Source organism: Megascapheus bottae, chromosome X, assembly GCF_031878675.1.
Source record: "Megascapheus bottae isolate mThoBot1 chromosome X, mThoBot2.hap1, whole genome shotgun sequence".
Classification (NCBI taxonomy): Eukaryota; Metazoa; Chordata; class Mammalia; order Rodentia; family Geomyidae; genus Megascapheus; species Megascapheus bottae.
The window spans coordinates 98,303,003-98,316,274 of NC_143547.1; positions in this window are offsets into that span (position 1 = coordinate 98,303,003).

Below are 13,272 nucleotides of genomic sequence, written 5' to 3' on the forward strand. Positions count from 1 at the left end.
GAAGGCTTGTAATTTTTCTTTTATTATTTTAAATTTAAATTTTATTGTGAAAGTAATGTACAGAGGGGTAAATATGCATGTCAAGTAATGAGTACATGTCTTTTTGTTTTTGTTTTGCTGGTTCTGTGGCTTGAGCTCAAGGCCCGGGCTTTGTCCCTGAGGTCCTCTATGAGTTTGAATTCTACCACTTGAGCCACAGTGACACTTCTGGCTTTTTCTGTGTATGTGGTATGGAGGAGTGGAACCCAGGGCTTCATGCATGCTGGGCAAGCACTTTACCACTATACTACATTCCCAGCCCAGTACATTTATTTTTGAAGGATTGAGATTTTAGTTTTATAAATGTATCAATGTGTGTGAAGTAATGCATCTTCTCTCTGCTGAATATAACTGTAGCCCCTCTATTAATTACAATAAAAATAAATGAGAAAAATATATTAACAATGCTATAGTTCCACATAATTGTAACTAAATTGTGGTCAGAGGATGTACATGTATTCAGAAATAACTATGCATATTCCCATCATAACTATACTGCACACACAAACACAGCCAAATATATATTTTGTATAAATAAACATGTAATCAAATTTAAACACACGGTAGCTTGAAGTAACTATGTCTATAAGTTAGATAAAAATATAGTCCAGGTGTATGATGATATATATGCTAATGTCATGACCACTCACATGAACAGGATCTGGGACAGGTATACAGGTATTTTCAATGAATATTATCAGATGGTTGCACACTTAGGAAGCATTGTGTTATGTAAGTTTCAAGTATACATAGATTGCTAAATTAGACCTAACACCTCAATTTCTGTGTGTTTTGATAATCCATGCCAAGAAGGAATACAGAGTTTATAAAAAGTTCTGTTTCACGTGTTCTGTTTGAAATCTGCTGGCACCTTCAATTTTGACTAACTATTTAAGTACAGCTTCCTCCATCACAGCTGGTTGCCTGTGAATGAGAAATATTTAAATGTACTGCTAAATTTTCTAAATGGAATTTTTAGAAATTCCACATTGTGCATCTGCATATGCAATTTCAGCTAAATCATAATACAGCATAGTAGTAATAAATTTCTTACTTTGCTAATTACTTTATTAGCTAATTAGTATTAAAACAGATTGCCAGAATACCTAATATGATTTCTTAACTGCAGCTTGGTGTTAAAGAGTAAAACTGCTACCACTGGTAAAACATTGAGAAAATTTAAAACATTCTTGCTATAGCAATAATAATTGTAAATGAGTGAAGTTAGATTGCTGTATTCCTGCAGTATGATGGAGGTGCTAGGAGTACAGGCTTCCTGAGAATGAATAATGGTAATATTTAACTTCCAGGACAAGTTACCTGTGATGTATTTGGTGAGCCTTCAGAAAGACAAGTGGGTCACCCAACAAAATAAAAAAGGATATGTTTTAAGTTTGCTTTTGTTTTTGTGCCGTCTCTGGGACTTGAACTCAGAGTCTCGCACTCTTGCTCAGCTTCTTCCCTCCTGATTGCCGGTCTAGCACTATGAGCTACACCTCCAGTTCCAACGTTCTGTGTATGTTTCCCTATATAACTAATCCTTCATTGCACCTAGCTAGTAGTCAAGTGTAGTTGAATGAGTGAATAGAAGTATACAATAAATGATCTATTTAAAGCTAGCTTGAGGTACAGAAACTCTATGTGCTTCTCCTTTCCTCTATCTTGTTTGGAAATAAGTTTTCCATGGCTTGCATAAATTTCTCCACAAGACATTGTAAATGAAGGATGGCATTTATCTTGAATAGCTATATATACTTTCTGAACTGAACTGACAATACCATTGTCATAATTCATTTAAATTTACAAATATGCTAGTATATTCAAGTATAGGTCTGTTTATTTAAGCTACTTGAACATGACAGAACAACCAAGACATCACCAACTAGGTAAGTTTGTAAGTGGACAAAATGAAATTTCTACTTCTTAAAAATTGTTCTTATATGCTTTAGAGAACATATTAATTACATTTGATAGCCAGTGCACTTTCTTTGCTAAATGCCCCTTGTCAAGTAAACCTTAATTCTATTATTATTTTGCACAACAGAAGATTGAGACTCAGTCAGCTTTGGGGTACTGATACAAAGCTACAAAGACTCCATTGAGTCTTAAGGAAAATGGGGACAAAACATGAGAGAGGGTAGCAATGTTTGTGAAGTAATGCACCATCTATCTGGTGAATATAATGTAACCCTTCTATTAATTACAATAAAATATATTTTAAAAAGAAAGTTGCTAGGGCTTCTCACATCAGTTTGATCATATAGTTGAATACTATAATGTATTCCAAAGAAACAGTCTCAGTCACTATACATGTTGGTGCCTAAGCTTTGACACTTTCAGTGAGGGGTGTCTTATTTCCTGGGGCCAGGGCCAGTGTGATAAGGCATAATACTAATGAATGTATTTTTTTTTTACTGATTATTGGTTGTTTGGTAGGGAAAATTTAGTGACTGCTTAGCAGCATAGAAGGTACTGCCCAAAGCCAGTCCAAGGAAGAAAAACAGCTGTCTAATTAGCATTAAAGGAAAAAATAGAACATAAAATAGAATAGTGGTTCTGATATGTAAGCCACAGAAAGGGAATTCCATGACTGAAAATGAATAAGTAGCTATACTTGACCTGACAAGGCTTATTTGAATGATGATTAATATAGATAATTTTGAAATGAGAGGTGAAGAATAAATCCTGTTTTGTGAGAAAGAGAATTTGTATTCAAACCTCAAGAGATTCCTTTGCTAGCATGAAACATGCTGTTAAAAATTGGTACTAACCATCAAAAACTAGATATTTTCTCATGCTTCTCAGGAAGAAAATGAATTTGCATTAGAATAAATGTCTTCGGAAACAAGTCTGAGATTGGACAATGTACAATTTCTGATTTGAAAGCATATTACAAATGTGCACTAATCAAAATACTATGACACTGGTATAAAGGAAGACATACAGACCAATGAAATAGAATAAAATTTACATAAATAATCCCTAATTTATCTATTCAAATTCTATTACACCAGGGTGGAAATCTCATACCATTGGGATAGCAAAGTCATTTCAAACAATGTTGCTAGAAATCTTGATACACACACTCAAAAGAGGGACATTAGACTTGCCTTTTAGATTGTATGCAAATTTAACTGAAATGGTATGACATTACGTAATATATGACCTAAGAATGCATAACAAAGACAGAGGAAAAGTCACCATGTTAAGCGTGATGATTTTTCAGATATCACACCAAAAATGTGTCCATCAAAAGAAACAAATACACTAAAGGGATTTTCTCAACCTTAAATGTACTTCACATTAAAAGGGACTTCCAATAGAATGAATAAATAATCTGAAGAATATAACTCTTGCGTCTGATAAGGGCATTTATACATAGACTATACAAAAAACTGCTACAACTCATCCAAGGATATAAAAACCCAGCAAACAAAAATAGGCAAAGAATATAAGTGGACACTTTGCAAAACATATACAAATAGAACAAATATATTAAGCATAAAGAAATACAAATGAAAAAATAATGAGTACTGTTAAGTATATAGTACAACTGAACCACTATTAGGAATGAAAATTTATGGAGGAAGACAGTGTGAAGTTCGGTTAAAAAACCCAAAACACACACCTAAACATACAATTGCCTTATTTTCCAGTAATTTTGCTTCTGAGTATATATTCAAAACAAGTATCTACAGAGAACTCAAGAAACTAAGCCCCCCAAAACCCCACAAACCAATCACTAAATGGGCAAGGGAACTAAAGAGAGACTTATCAAAAGAAGAGGTTAAAATGGCAGAAAAGTATATGAGAAAATGGTCATCATCCATGGTCATAAAGGAAATGAAAATAAAAACAACCCTAAGATACCATCGCACCCCAACAAGAATGGCCAAGATTTTGAACTCAGACCATGACAGATGCTGGCGGGTTTATGGAGAAAATGGATCCCTACTGCACTGCTGGTGGGATTGAAAGCAAGTTCAGCCACTCTGGAAAACAGTGTGAAGGTTTCTTAAAGAACTGAAAATAGACCTTCCCTATAATCCCACCATACCGCTCTTGGGCATCTACCCTGAACATCATAACCCAGGATATGATAAGGACACCTGCTCAGCCATATTTATCTCTGCACTATTCACAATAGCCAGGCAATGGAAACAATCCAGATGCCCAACTGCAAATGAATGGATACAGAAAATGTGGTATATATATACAATGGAATTCTACATGTCAGTAGATAAGATAAAATAATGGCATTTTCAGGGAAGTGGATGAATCTAGAGGGAGTCATGTTGAGTGAGACAAGTCAAGACCTAAGGAACAAAAGGCGCATGGTATCCTTAATATGTGGCTATTAGATCTGAACATTACAACAGCAAGGAGCCAATATTTGCATACCCAATGCTATGGACATGGTACTGGAAATATAAACATAACTACAAGGACATAAAAATCTATGACTCTATAGACATAATGTTTTATTACATAGATTAATATGTATCTATGACATACAAACATTCAGCCTAATTTTCATTATGTTCTAAAATCTAAGTACCAGTGATTGTATAAAGAGATTCCCTTCTTGAATACTTGTTTGTTAAATATGTCATTTGAAATATGATGTAAAAATCAATGTTAATAAATTCTTTAAAAAAACAATTGAGAAAACTGTTTTCTGTCTGCTTGTCTGTGTGTCTACCTATCTTTCACCCAAATTCCTTACTCATTTCTCACAATACTCAAGACTTGAAAATAATCTAAATATCCACTGAAAGAAATAGATAAACATGGTATATACAAATAATGAATTACCCGTCCGTCTTTAAGAGAAGGACATCATACCACATGTTAAAGCATACATGAATCATAAGAGCATTTGAGTTAAGAGAAATAAGCCACTAACAAATAATTTGTTTCTATGTATAGGGGATATCAATAATAATCAAAATATCGATCCCACAGATTAGGTGAGGGAGAACGTGGATTGTTCACAGTATCTAGTTTCATTATTTCAGGACAAAAGCATTTCGAGCAAGTGGTTATACAATATGACTGAATTTTGAAATGCTTAAAAGAATAAATTTTGTATTATGTAGTTTTAGCATATAGTGGTAGTCAGAGAAAACAAATTAACCTCCATAAAACCTTGAAAATATATCTGTCATATGTGACACATTTGTACATCAAGTGACTTAGCATTTGCCAAAGATTTTTGCTTTCAATACAAAAGTTATTTCTATTAGACTTTCTTCTCTACCCCTCAACCTCTGATAGCAAGGCATGTGACACAGGAAATGCCCACCCAAGTAAAATCCCTCACAACATAGTCAATCACTGCTTTCTTTTGTTAGGTCAAGAAAGAGGATGCTTTATCAAATTTTTAGGTGTACACTACAAGAAGCAATTGAGAATACAAGTGTTTTGGGACTTGCTTAGTAAAATGTATATGCCATCATAGTGCTAAACTAGTAAAAATGTAAGATAATTCTGGAAAGTAATGAATTAAACTTCAGTGCTTCCATTAATTGTCTCCACTTGAAAAAAAACCTTCACAGAGTGTCTAGTTTTGAGCATGTAAAATTTCCCATCGAATTGTACTTTGTTTTCAAAACACACATATGCTGCTGATTTAGAAATAGACTCATAGAAAAAATTGTCAAACCTTCAGTTCTACATAAAGATTTTCAAAATCTAGTAGGTTACATATTTCTTTTAGCCACCAGGTGGCATGTGTTTTACTGCTAACGTGCAATGATACCAGATTATATCTGTATCTCAAAGAGATAAATTATAACTAATTTTACATATATAACAGGGAGATAATGATAGTGGATTTCATCATTAACTCAATCAATGAAATGATACATGCTAATAGATTTTGTAACTATGATTATGTCACTTAAAGATAGTAATTTATCCTTATAAATAAAATTCATGCTTGATTTAAAGTTGTTAATCAGAAGTACTTAAATTTATACTTTCTGAAATTATGATATTAATTTCATTACAGATCTACTCTTATAAAATGCAAGCTAAAAGTCGATTTTCTCAAATCTACTGTAATTTAGTACTCTGGCTATCAGTGGTAAATCCTAGCACCATAATGAAAAAATATCAGACTAGTATTAAGGAAAGATGAGTTTCTGGAAGTGGGGTTGTGGTTCAAGGGTTAAGGCGCTAGCCTTGAGCTGAAGAGCTCGGGAACAGCACCCAAGCCCCGAGTTCTAGCCCTACGACTGAAGGAAAAAAAAAAGATGAGCTTTATCAAAACATTCTCAGGAAGTACAGATTAGCAAGTATGATGGGCACCGGTGGCTCACACCTGTAATCCTAGCTACTCAGGAGGCTGAAATCTAAAGATTGAGGTTCAAAGCCAGCTCAGGCAAGAAAGTATGTAAGAATCCTTTTTGCCAATTAACCCACAGAAAACAGAAAGTGAAGCTGTTTCTTAAGGGGTACATCGGGAGCCTTGAGCTAAAGAGCTTAGGGACAACGCCCAGGCCCAGAGTTCAAGCCTACAACAGACCAAAAAAAAAAGTGCAAATATTTTTTTTTGTTTTACGAAAATAAGCCTTCTGTTGAAAGACTTACAGTTGTGTTACTCAAAAGAGTGGATTTATTTGTTTATTTAACCTTTCATCTGATCAAACATACAAAAGAAAAGAAAGTCCAACTAGGTGCTCTTTGGGGCTGTCAAGGTCTTTCCTCAAAATGACAAGATTTTATTAACGATTTCTTCCCCACTCAGTGTTATACCTTCTTTTCCACTTCCAACCTCAGACTGAACTAGGTAAGCCCCTTCAAGAGATTCATAAAATGAGAAAATATATAAAAGAGAGTTTTTGTAGCTTAAGTGTGAATTAAATTATACTTCAGGAGAATGGATATAATTTTAAATATGTATTCTATTAAACCCCAAATCATATACTCTCCTTTTTACATTGTTTTAACTGATAAGTGAATTCACATATTATGTATGGTATGCATGTTTTAAATGTATATACAAGGTGAAATCGCACAATTCAGCTCACTAATATATGCATTAATTTATATACGTATAAGATTTTTTGTGTGTAGTAAGAACACTATACTTTCTTCTTAATTTTCAAGAATAAAATACATTAAACTATAATCAGCATGTTGTATAATTTATTACACATATCACTTGCCAGTGTGTATAGGATTTCTCTTTATTCTGTTGATTATTTCCTTAGTTTGAGGCAAACACACTGAATTCTTTTTGATTTTGATGCTTGTGTTTTCGGTTCCTAATGCAAAAATCATTATTTTAACTACCATCATGGGCATTTCTCTAATGTTTTAAAGTTAAGTTTTTATAACTTAAGGCCTAATATTGACTTTAAATCCATTTTTGATTGATTTTTGTATAGGTTGTGACAGAGGATCTACTTTTATTCTTCTTCAAGATATGACTATCCAGTTATCCACTTTTCTCAATATCATTTAAGAAAAAAGATATTTTCTTATCTGCAAATACAAAAATGATACCAATAATAAGCCATGTAACTAGGTCGATATAAATAGGTACACAGATAGAGGATAGATAATGGAACAGACAGATAGATACACAAGTAGATAAGAGGCCTTGAAATGCTTGTGGTGTAGTTTAGTTTAATCTATATGCTTTTGAAATTGTGAATAGGATAGGTGTAATCCTAATCCAAAGCCAAATTCCTGAGAAACAAGAATTAGAAGATGGCTACCTTTGGAACAATCTGAGGTTCTGTTATCCAAGTCAAGGAAAAACAGAGTGTTCTAACACGAGGAAGGAGTGTGGAAAAATCTTGTTCTCTTCACTTTTCATTTTATTCCAGCCCTCAAATGCTTCTCTCCATGGACAGCAGATTGTCCCTACTCATTGTCTACTGAATTACGTACAAAGATGCCTTGAAAGCGCCCTCATGGGCACACTGACAAGTAATGCCTTGCTAATTCTCTAGGTATTTCTTAATCTAATCACAATGAATTAAAGTCAACCATCCCAAGTGTTGTCTCTCTGGACAAATATCACAAAGAATGATGTGTTTCCTCTAACTAGTAATGTGTTGGTCAGATAGGCTCTGCTTCAGAGCTCAGATGAAACCCTATGGTAAAAGGAGACACCCCCTAATGAAATTATATTGAAAGATAAGGTTGTACATTTTTCTTGCGTAAGTGAGTTTACTCATTTGCAGAAGTGAGTATATGTAAGTGAATATGCAAAGAGATTGTGTTGCTTCAGAAACCTCATGCTGTTTTTATTTTTGGAACTTATTTCCCTGAGCGAATTTTCCTTTTACTTCTGTAGTATTTGATAAAATTTTCTGTCAAAATATTGACCATTGTAAAGTCTCCAGTGAGGTACTGAAGGAAAATGTTTTAAAGGGAGGCGGAACCAGGTACTTTTAAGGCTATGTTCATCATTGATGATGTTCTTAACACATCTCTAAGGAAATGATGAATATAAAGAGGGATATGTTCTAACCTACAGATACCATTTTCCATTTTTCCTCATTTTGTCAATACTTTTACACATGGCTCCATCTGATGCCTATGAAAGATAACCACACTTTTCTCTGACATAAAATACATTTTAAAAGGGAAAAACCTATATGTCAATCAATATATATAGAACATCACGAACCAGAATCTGAGAGTATTTGAAAGGAAATTAGTACTACATATTACTGGAGCTTGCAAAGGAACCTGGAGAATGAGACTTTCATGTGCTTCTATCTATATAATTATCTACAATCACCTCTGCAGGGGGAGTTGAGGCCTCTGATATCAATCTCCAACATTCTGAGTAGTTTTCATCATTTTTGAATAAATTCTTTCCCATAGGTCTGTTTTTTTTTTCATAGAAACACAGACATTTCGTTTGAAGTGTTTTAATTAGTGATTTTGGAGAGTTCCTAACACATCCACACAACCCTCATGAGTAATTACACAATATCATTGTTTCTGCATCTCTAGTCTAAGCACCATAGGTTTGCTTTCTATTTTAGGTGCAATGTGGAATAGTGCAAAGGGTTGCTTAAACAAATTGAACACTATGCATTAGAATATCTTTTAGGCATACTATGTGTTCATTCTTCTAATCCACAAAGCAAAGATTGTTTAACTGCAATTGAGATGAAGTAGATGCTGGGTTTTTATTTTATGTTATGCTATTTTACAGTTGACAAAATTACTTCTTCAGGATTTGATGATGTATTCACTTCATGTCCTAAATTATGAGAATAAATACCGGTTTAGACAGTTCCAGAGATGTCAGGCCATGTTCCATAAAGAAAATTATCTATGAACTTTACCTGAAAGGTCAGTAGTTGCCATTTGATATTCGAGGTGGGGAAGAAAATAGCCCAGCAGAGGGAGCAGTATGTATAAAAAAAGGTTCCTAGAATGAGAGTTCACTGTGAGAGAAGTTTGATACATTACAGTGGAATTGTTGAAAAGGTAAATACTTAAAGCATGACTTCTTAGTGACAGATGACCCTAAATGTGAGTGAATGAACCTAGGAAGCTGCGTAGTCCCTATCATCACCATCATCGTTTCTTACTGCATTATTTGGAAATTATGATTCTTAAATATATTACAAAAATTGCCCTATGAAGAGAAAAGTCTCTGAACTCAAAGGCTAGAAATGATGATGGAAATCGAAAGTTTAGTATGTCCCCCATTAGAAATTTTCAACAAAATAAACACTTGCTGTATTGAATTTTGTGGAAATTTAAATTTCTAGCAGTCAAAGGATCAATAAGGGAAGAAGGAAAATTAATTCATGAAGCTGTTTATTTGAATCCAATTTCTTGCCCTATTATGTCTCACAAAACATCATTTTGATATTATTTTCTTAGATTTTTACATCATCGTTACTTAGGATCAATGATGTATATTGTATCAATATAATTATAGCAATACAATGAACAATTGGTTAAGGATTTAGGAATTTTATGTGCTTTTTGGTCATTATAAATAAGGTGCTCATAGATCACGTTTTCTTGTGTAAAATTATTGGTCCAGAGGATATGATTACTTCATTCATTCTGATTCTTGTTACCAACTGAATCCCCTGGAAATGTGGTCCTTATAATAAATACACATATCTTTGCTTAGAGTGAATATATTATTTACATTGTTGTACTTAGTCTCCTTTGTTATATACAGATTTGTGTCTCATTTTTGATAAGTTTTGATTTCCTTAATCCCTTAACTAACTTGAGCTTATTTTTCACTTATTTTTGTTAATACATTTCTTATGAAAAGTGAATTTTAGGTCAATTGATACTTTATTGCATACAATTTTTATGTAATTCCTTACATCTCTTTATCCATATGATTTTCATGTTGGTAGTTACCATAGCTATCTATTTTGCTTTGTCCTCACAGATAGTTTTAATGAGTAACAAAATAACTACTGGTTATTTTCTCATCCTTGAAATGGAAAAGTAAATAGAAGGGCAATAACAAACACAATAACTTCTCAAAATGTTTTGTTAAAGTTAATAAGTTATGAACTACAACCACTGGCTTTGAGGGCATTGAAGTAATATGGCAGTTGTTACAGATTACTTTAGAGGTGGGCTCCTCAGATTCAGTTTCCATAAATGTATAACTATTCAGTTAAACACTTGGATATTAGCTTAGATGAATATTTTCTTGGATAATGTAAAAGCATTTTCTCTATAACATGGTCTCAGTTTTATCTAAATATAATTGAAATATGGATGATTGGAAACATTTTGTTAACAGATTTTTCTAAGCTATTCTTAGAATCAGTTAAAATTCCCAATAATGTTAATACACATTGACTTTGTGGACTTTTGGTGTGTTTTAAAAAATGTGTAATACTTGCAGTTTCCTTATATTGAATATTGTATTCTCTAATTATAATAACTTAAAATCATTATACACTGATTATCTGACTGAATATTTACACTATATATAATCTGTTACAATTGTATAGAAATGAAAAATTGAGGCTCCTAAGTATAATGTTCAGTATTTTGACCACTTTCTTATCTAATGTTTGTCGGATATGTCAGCTATGTGAAAATCCCTTGTATATATTATGCATATGTATATTATTTATTCAAAACTCATGAGAATGCATGGTAGGTAATATTAGTAAACCCATTTTTTTGGTTAAGAAACTGTGATGCATAAAACTTAAAAGAGAAAATAAGTGCATGATAATGGTCTAATTCTTCCTACTTTTGTCTTCCTATTATTATTTTTTATAAAGAACATGCATTCATTTTTTTACAGATAACACAATAGTTTTTTTTTAAAAAAACTTCGACAGTATTTGTACTGACAAGGACACACATTTGGAATCACATGTGCTCAAAAAGAAGACAAGTGTCAATTTCAGTCGTTCAGATGGGCTTGAGTAGTTTCTGTGCATCCAGTTTTCCTCACAGGACACAAAGACACAATAGCCAACATAAAAAAAAATGCTGTTCTTTCTTATATGAGATAATAAAGAGAAAGAAAAAAAACCACATGTAAGACATGATTGATCTCACAAAAGAGGTGTGCAAACAAACAGATGCCTGGTGAAACTAACAAGAAAATCGTGGTTAGGTAAAGCTTTTTTCTTAGAGAAACTGAAAACAGTAGTTGGCTGAAAATCCCAGTTGAATATAGGATGCCACAAGATTTTTTTTAGACCTTATGATGATGTCAAATACAATGAAAATACGCCCCCTTCCGTTCTCAGAAGTGAAGGCACTGAATTCAAAGTCTTACAACACAGTTAAATCTGGGAAAAGAAAAATTAGCTACTTAAAACACCACCTAAATAATGCTGATTATTTGATTTTATTCAGTTTGACAAGCAATTATTGCACAAGGATGTGGGAAGGCTCGGCACTCAGAATGTAAAGATAAATAGAATATTTTCCATGTCTCATTTGAGCTTTTTACCTAGTGTGAATACAAGTATAAAACACTTCATTTTATTAAAATATGGTATAAGAGATACTTCCAAATCATTGGGGGATTTTTGGCGTTCAGGGGAAACAAGAGAAAATACATTCAAGGAACTGGTGATGATACTAGGTAAGGTTTGGTTTAGTCTCAAATGTCTTAAGCAAAGGACTGTCTACGTGGATCCTCACTGTATAACGAGAGCCTAGTAATCTACCTGGCCTTCAGAAATTGTAGATGTCAGCGAATGGATATTTACCATGCATTAGACTCTTAGCTAACAAATACTAAATTATTTACTCTTCAATCAATTACAATAAAATTCAACTCACCATTATGTTAGAACTTTAAAGAAAGATGAGGAGCAAGTTGTAGAAAACTCTTGCATCTATCTCCCCTAGTCCTCCCAACCCCAACCCTCCCTTCGATTTTTCTTGTTTCATAAACCATGCATTGACTATTAGACTGCATTCTCACTGACCCTTTTTCTCTTCATTGTCTATTAACCCCGCCACACACACATACATTCTTTTTAAGTATCAGCTTCCTGGTATTCATCGTAGCTTAGGGAATGACCCTATTTGAATTCTCCCTGCATATACCATACATCATTTTTATATATTTGTATGAGTTTGTGTACAGCTTTGTATACGTTTACTGGTACATTTAGAAATTTAGACCTAATTTTCACATGTGAGAGAAAACATATATCTTTTGTTTCTCTGGGCCTGACTTCACTCAAAATAATTTTTCCAGTTTTACCCATGCATTTCTTTGCAAATGATATATTTTTCTTCTTAATGAACCTGTGAGATTCCGTTGTGTGTATATACCACATTTTCTTGATCCATTCATCCACTGAAGCCATATCATGGCTAAGGTGCATAGTGCAGCAATGACAGTAGTGCTAGTGTGCATGTTCAAGAAAGGAAACCTTAATACATGGTTGGTGGGAATAAAAACATGTGCAAGTGCTCTGAAAAGCAATTTGGAGATTCCCAAAATGCCAAGCATAAAACTCTCTTGTGATCCAACAATATCATACTTCGAGTTTACTCAAACACTTGCAAATCATGATACAGAAATGATGCACTATTTACCATAACCAAAATATGGATACAACATCATCTTTTTAAACCACATATCCATGAAAGTAAAACTGGCAACTGACTTTTCTCTCTGTTGGGCATGTTTAATACAAACTGCTTTTGTCTGCCTGGTTTCTGTTTTTTTCAACTTTTGTTTGAGACTGAAATACTTTTTGTTACATTCAATACAGATAATTATTATGTTAA